The sequence below is a fragment of the Podarcis cretensis genome, assembly GCF_951804945.1.
Source record: "Podarcis cretensis genome assembly, chromosome: 14".
In the NCBI taxonomy this organism is placed as follows: domain Eukaryota; kingdom Metazoa; phylum Chordata; class Lepidosauria; order Squamata; family Lacertidae; genus Podarcis; species Podarcis cretensis.
Genome location: NC_137183.1, coordinates 37,439,400 through 37,447,266, shown reverse-complemented (window position 1 = coordinate 37,447,266; position 7,867 = coordinate 37,439,400).

The following is a 7,867-nucleotide window of genomic DNA, read 5'->3' as shown; positions in this document are numbered from 1 at the left end:
TTTTCTTAACTAAGGTTTGTTTAAATCATGGTTCAACATGGGTAAACCAAGCTACTGTTTTTATTATGCCCAATGCATGTTTCCAGGTTGTCCCTAACAAATGAATTCCTTAATTCTGAAATGGCTCAGTTTATTTCCCATTTTTTCATAATGCGAATCTACATTTCTGTTCCCTACTCTGTAGACTCCTAACCTTATTCAGTCTTATTAAGGTGACATGGCAAGTACAATGATACCTACACAGAGGGGACTAGGGACCAGATCTCACTTTTTTGCCCCTACTTCCTAATGCAGCATTTTCATCCAAAATGGCCCTGTATCTACTTTTATAGGGTTTCAGTACTTACACACACACACACACACACACACGCACGCACGCACGCACACACACACTTTGCATTATGCAGGAGAGCTTAAGTGAACCCAATATATAGGATTTTTTCCCCTTCTGTGTCTGCTGAGCTTCTCAGACATTTCTGGGCTTTTCCCACTTTTCTTTCAGAAGCGCCTGTGGCTACATGGATTGCAGTGTCAACTTTTCTGCACTCAATGGTCTTGTCAGCCTATCCACAGGAACAAGAACAATTGAGTTTCCCAACTGCCTGGCTAACTTTTGAGATGAACAATACATCAAGTTGCCAGGCCAGGATCTTGAAATGTGGGTTGCCACGAGGGATGGAAAAATTTGTCCATTTCAGTTTCTTACTTTTCCAATCTAAAGTTTAGTTCTCCACACTTCCATAGCAATGTGCAATTTAAAAACCAAAAACCAGTCCTCATGAAAATTCATCAGCATTTTAGCGTACATTTCTCCTAATATATGCAAGTACTTCCCCCAAATTTAATGCATTCTTGTATGTTATTTTCACTAATATATGCATTTTATGCACACATTATCCTAGTACAGTGGTACCTTGGGTTAAGTACTTAATTCGTTCCAGAGGTCCGTTCTTAACCTGAAGCACCACTTTAGCTAATGGGGCCTCCTGCTGCCACCGCACCGCCAGAGCATGATTGCTGTTCTCATCCTGAAGCAAAGTTCTTAACCTGAAGCACTATTTCTGGGTTAGCGGGGTCTGTAACCTGAAGCATATGTAACCTGAGGTACCACTGTATATGCATTTTTGTACACATTACATTACTGAAGAACTGCATTGCAAAATTCAGAGAAATGCAGAATTCAGAGGATGGTTGTGTTTGGGTTCACATATTGTTTCAGAAAGTGGAATTTGGTAGGTTCACCTGTAAATGTGAGCTGAACCACATCCCTGCTCCCCCTCCCAAATTCTCGGCTGCCATCAAATGTGTAAAAAGCGAGGGATAGGTGACTTCAAATAGCAATGCTATGGGCACAAAGGGGCTGCTGAATCCTTTCTCTGACCATTGTTTTTGGCCTCTGCCTCAGCCTCCTCTACAAGGGTTAACTTCAATCTTTGAGTGATGGAGGAAGACCGTGATCAGGAAAGCAGCGCAGGATGGAAAGAGTTAAGCTCCCCTCCTAAAGCAGCAGCGTCCCATTCTAGATAGCACCCCCAGCTGCTACTTACCAAAATGTAACGCAATCCAGCCACAGTTCTCCGTTGTCCATTTGCCTAAATAGTTTTACGTGTTGCTCCAGAATTCACAGGGTTCTATGTTAGTTATTTTGGCAATTCTCCATGTGAACTTTTTGGATCTTTGAAATGTTTCAGCTTTGATTTTCTCCTGATTTGCTTCCACCACCTGATTTCCCTGCGCCACCCGCCACCAGCATTCATTTTGGCATCTTGTGAAAGGTGTTCTGAATAAATGAGAGCAGGGAGGGCTGGGAGCCCAGCTTCAATCAGAACACCTGAAGGAAACTTTGCAAGTAGCGGAAAGAAAATGTTCAAAGCATCCAGAAGAGCTTGGGATCACATCCTTGGAGATGTCATTTTCTGCTCAATGCACTTGAAGAATGCAGCATTATCACATGCATTAGAGCATTAACTTACACATCATGATCAAGGTTCTGATAAACTTTTAAAGCTCCGAGTTCAGTTACACATTTGATTATTCTCGGAGGGGGGGTGCTAATCTTGTACATGAAAATGGTATGAGATAAAGGGGAGATGTTGGGGAGAAGTTGGGGAGAAGTTTTGAGCCCTGAAGGGCGATGCAAAGCAGATGGAAATTTGAACAAGGGAAGAAAAACCCTTTAAAGGACCAGCTAATGTAGAAGGAAGGGACGCAGGTGGCGCTGTGGGTTAAAGCCTCAGCGCCTAGGACTTGCCGATCGAAAGGTCGGCGGTTCGAATCCCTGCGGCGGGGTGCGCTCCCGCTGCTCGGTCCCAGCGCCTGCCAACCTAGCAGTTCGAAAGCACCTCCGGGTGCAAGTAGATAAATAGGGACCGCTTACCAGCGGGAAGGTAAACGGCGTTTCCGTGTGCGGCTCTGGCTCGCCAGAGCAGCGATGTCACGCTGGCCACGTGACCCGGAAGTGTCTCCGGACAGCGCTGGCCCCTGGCCTCTTAAGTGAGATGGGCGCACAACCCCAGAGTCTGTCAAGACTGGCCCGTACGGGCAGGGGTACCTTTACCTTTACCTTTAATGTAGAAGGACACTTTCAAAGGACGTCTTCTTCATCGACCCAAGATTCAGGAGTGAGGCAGTGAGGTGTAATGGTCAGAGGGCTGGACTATGGCCAGGGAGACCCAGGTTCAAATACTCAGTCAGCCACAAAGCTCATTAGGTATCCTTGAACTTGTTGTGTTGTACTGTTGTACTGTTTTATTGTTGTTAGCCGCCCTGAGCCCGGCTTTGGCTGGGGAGGACAGGATATAAATAAATTTTATTATTATTATTATTATTATTATTATTATTATTATTAGTCACATACTCGCAACTGAAACAACCTCACAGGGTTATTGTGAAGATAAAATGGAGGGTGGGGGGGCAGCCATGTTGGATGCCCTGAGTTCCCTGGGGACTCCTTGGAAGAAAGGTAGGAAATAAATGTTGCAAATAATCATGAGAACAAGGTCTGCTTAAACATTGGTATGGGTTTCCTATGAGATTTCAAGGTGGATTATCATGAGGCAATACCCAGACTTGACAAAGTAACGTTAATAGCCTGGCAATGGGAAATAATTGTTAGACCATTTTTTCTGAATAGCTAAGAAATAACCAAAAGAGGGCAAAATATAAACCCTGACCCCTCCCAGATAAGGATGCTGTACGGTGGTACCTTGGTTCTCGAACTTAATCTGTTCCAGCAGTCTGTTCAGCTCCTGAAACCGTTCGAAAACCAAGGTGCAGCTTCCGATTGGCTGCAAGAGCTTCCTGCACTCAAGTAGAAGCTGCTTTGGACGTTCGGCTTCCGAAAATGGTTTGCAAACCAGAACACTTACTTCTGGGTTTGTGGCGTTAGGGAGTTGATTTATTCAGGAGCCAAGCCGTTCAAGTACCAAGGTACCACTGTATTCCAGATGTCATAAGGAGAGGCTGCAATGGAAACAAAAGGGGTGGGCGTCTCAGGGTCGGCTGTCTGTCTCCCTAGTAGCTTGGTGATGGAGCAGTGGACTTTAGCTGTCTGGTGGGGAATTTTCTGCTGTTTGCTCTTTATCACCTCTTCTCAGACCGTATATATGTAATGCAAGTTTTACAAAATGCCTGTAAGCCTCCAGTGACCTCCTTCCAAAGGAAATCGACCCCTGGAACATCTCAATGTTTGGAGAAGTGGGGAGAATTTAACAGTGTGAAGCCGATCAAAGGCTCATTTCCCATTAGAGTACTTTCTAGTCTAGCTGAAAGCAACTTTCCAAGGACACCAGATCATGTATTCTGCAGCTCTTTCTGGGAGACCCTTGTTAGCTGGAGATGCTGAGGAGTGACTCCAGGACCTTCTGCTCCAGCTCACAGTAGTTCTCCAACTTGACGGGCAAAAGTTCATTCCTAGTTGGAGAGTTTCTAACCAGAGAGGTGCCAGGGATCAAGCCTTCTGCATGTGCGGCACACACTTTCCCAAGTAAGCACAACAAGGCAAAACATGGCTAACTTGGGGCAACAGGGCCATTTGCGATGTGATGCCCCATGCAGCAACACCATGTGAAACCTCGCAGGAATCAAGCAATGGGTGAAGGAGAACATGCAATGCAACCACTGGTGGCTGATGCCCATTGGAACTGGCGGAAGACAGGAAAGCCAAAGGTAGGCGGAGCTTAATCCAATGACAGGCACAGCCAGAGCCAATGACAGGTGGAGCCAACTCAGTCTAGTTCTGTCCCCACCCCCTACCCCACTGAGTTCTCTTTTTAAAAATCATTTTTATTTGATTTTACCAATACAGTGGTACCTCGGGTTACATACGCTTCAGGTTACAGTCGCTTCATGTTACAGACTCCGCTAACCCAGAAATAGCGCTTCAGGTTAAGAACTTTGCTTCAGGATGAGAACAGAAATTGTGCTCCGGCTGCATGGCAGCAGCAGGAGGCCCCATTAGCTAAAGTGGTGCTTCAGGTTAAGAACAGTTTCAGGTTAAGAACGGACCTCCAGAATGAATTAAGTACTTAACCCGAGGTACCACTGTATAAAGTTATAAAAACTCTAATATATATCCATATACAGAGATTTCTTCAAATCTCAGGACTCCCCCCACCCTGTCCACGGAGTTCCATTTTAAGCATTTAAAACTTTTAAGCATTTAAAATCTTCTTCCAAACTCTCAATTTTGTATCAATCCATATTGTCCATGGTAATTGTTACTCTACAAGTGAAATCAAAATCCTGCCAATGTTTCCATCTGCTTACAGTGGTCTCTTAGATAACCTATAATTCTCCCCCCCCCCATTCTTTGGTAAAGCTTTGGTCCTCTTGGTTCCTGAGTCTTCCAGTCAGCTTCGCCATTTTGGCACAGTCCATCAGCTTGGTTTGCCATTCCTCTCTGGTAGGAACCTTGTCTTCTTTCCATCTCTGGGCTAATAGCATCCAGGTGGCTGTTGTTCTGTACATAAAGAGTCTTTTCTGGTACTTTGGAATGTCGGTACCTGTAATTCCTAATAAAAAGGCTTCTGGTTTTTTTTAAAAAAAGGCTTCTGGTTATTTTAAACATTTTTTTTTTCATTTCGTTATATATCATATCCCAGAAAGCTTTTATCACCTTACACTTCCACCACATATGATGAAAGGTACCTTCTGAGTTCTACAAGGGCAGCCAAGGCTGAGGAAGGTGACAGCCAGGGCCATTCCTGGACTGCTTGTAAGGATGAGGGCAGGCAGGGAGGTGTCTGGTTCTGGGCAGACGGAGGTCGATGGGGCATTTCCTCACTCATCCTAGTGAAGCAGCCTCCATTGTGCTTCACCACACCACCTCTCTGGCTCTCAGTTCAGACATTCAGCTGCCACCAGTGACCAAGAGTTGACGATGTTCACAATCAAGTCATTCAAAAAAGGTACGTGCGAGCCCTGCAAGGAAGCTGTCTTGTTTTGTACGCACTGGGATGCAGGACATGAAATTCACAAACTGATACCATTTTCTGAACTTTTATTTTTCAGTACAGAAAACCCGTATAAGCTCTCTCTGGTCCTGTAGACCAAACAACATGATTCTTATCACCCTTCATCACATCCTCGTGCAACCCATGTCTCTTCTTAATAGCATTACGCTTAAACCCACCCCCACCCCCACAGAACTGTTCTCTGATCACATTATCAGAAAGGTATACCTGGAGCACAGCAATTTTTCCTGCTGTCATTTATAATGTTCAGAGTTCAAGGAGTTTTCTAACGTGCGCTACGTGAGCCACTCGCGTCCAAGCTGGCTGCTCCCAGATTTGAGGTACACATCTTCTCGACACCAATACCAGCATCGGGATTTGTAGAGGAAATCAAAGATTTCATTCACAATTTTGTCCATTTGTTCATTAGAACACATGGGATGCATTGCTGGATCAGCCTGTCTAGTGGATCAGTGTGTGGCCTGTATCCATTGGGTGGGTTTAATCCAGCCAGGGCCAGCTCCAAGTCTGGGTGGGTCCTGAGTACAACACCGTCCAGTGTGTGTTTGGGAGTGGGGTCTCCTCCATTGAATGGTCCTGTCCTGCTCTGTGGTGCAATGCAGCAAGGCAAAGCTCAGCTGGGTTGTATGACAAGGCAAGGTTCAGGCTAGACACCAGGCAAGGTGGGGTGAATTTCAAGAAGGATACAAGACAGGGTTCCGGTTGCTCCAAGAAGGAACATACTAAAACCGAGGCCTTATGTCATGACTCCTGAATTTAGCAACAATTCTGACATAGCCAGAGGCTGCAGAGGCACTAGCTAAAGTTCAGGGCTCTGAGCCAGCTGCCACAGATCAGGAGAACACTGCAACTAGAACTGTCAGACAGAGCACCCAGCAGAACCTCCTGAACCACCAAGGCCAGAATCCAGAACTTCACGGGCCCCTGCCCCTGAAGCTGAGGAACCAGATGCCTCACCTCACACATTATCAGTCTGGCAGCACAGGCAGTGCACTAAGAAGAAGGCTATGCAACAAAGAAGGTTTGTCCATCTTCTGGCCAAAGGGTTGGGCCATTAAATTTTTTTTTTTCTTTAAGGGGGTGAAGCCTAGGAGAGGTGGTCTGGAGGCAGAAGCTTAAAAGGCCTCAGTCTGCTCCCAGCCATTGAGCAAGTGGTTCTCTTGGAGCTGTCCATGGTCCTGCAACCTCTAGCCAGCCCTGCCGCTTTGTGGAATCTGTTAGTGGACCATATAATAATAATAATAATAATAATAATAATAATAATAATAATAAAGTAATTATTTTTTATACCTCACCCATCTGGCTGAGTTTCCCCAGCCACTCAGGGCGGCTTCCAATCGAGTGTTAAAAACAATGCAACATTAAATATTAAAAACTTCCCTAAACAGGGCTGCCTTCAGATGTCTTTTAAAGATAAGATAGCTGCTTATTTCCTTTGCATCTGAAGGGAGGGTGTTCCACAGGGTGGGTGCCACTACCAAGAAGGCCCTCTGTCTGGTTCCCTGTAACCTCACTTCTCACAATGAGGGAACCGCCAGAAGGCCCTTGGAAGCTGGATCTCAGTGTCCGGGCTGAATGATAGGGGTGGAGACGCTCCTTCAGATATACTGGACTGAGGCCGTTTAGGGCTTTATAGGTCAGCACCAACACTTTGAATTGTGCTCGGAAACATACTGGAAGCCAATGCAGATCTCTCAGGACCAGTGTTATGTGGTCCTGGCGGCCGCTCCCAGTCACCAGTCTAGCTGCCGCATTCTGGATTAATTGCAGTTTCCGGGTCACCTTCAAAGGTAGCCCCACGTAGAGCGCACTGCAGTACTATAACATAGTAGTATAACAAAACAGCACCAGGTGCAGCCCAATTCTTACTGTGCTGCATAAGACTGTTCTACTTAAAGGGACCCAGTCTTCTCTAGTAAGCTTCTTCTGCAAGAGAGAAGGGGAGGCTCTGGTTTTCCAGGATCTTCTCAAGCAGAGTCCTCTGGGACTGAGGACGGCTGTGCTGTATCCTCAGGCCAGGGGTGGGGGCATTGGCCCTGCAGGTTCATCTAACAGCAGCACTAATGTGCCCCTATGTGCCCTTCAGATTCTCGCCTCCATCGCCCAATAAAGAGGGCTTTGACTCCTCCTTGGCAGTAGGTAGCACAAGACACACTATTCAGACCAAAGAACAAGTGCTGAATTGTGGCTTTTATAAGCCCTGGTGGAGCTGGATTGGTCCTTGGTGGGGGGTGTCAGCTGACTTGAGTTTTGGCAGGTGGCAAGGCTGGTATTGCAGCCTAGATGGTGCCACTGAGGAGCGCAATTCAACCTGTGCATACGTCTGGTGGTGCATAGTGAGAAAGTGCTGCAACTCAACTGGTGGCAGCCCTAGCTTGCAATTCTGCAAGTCC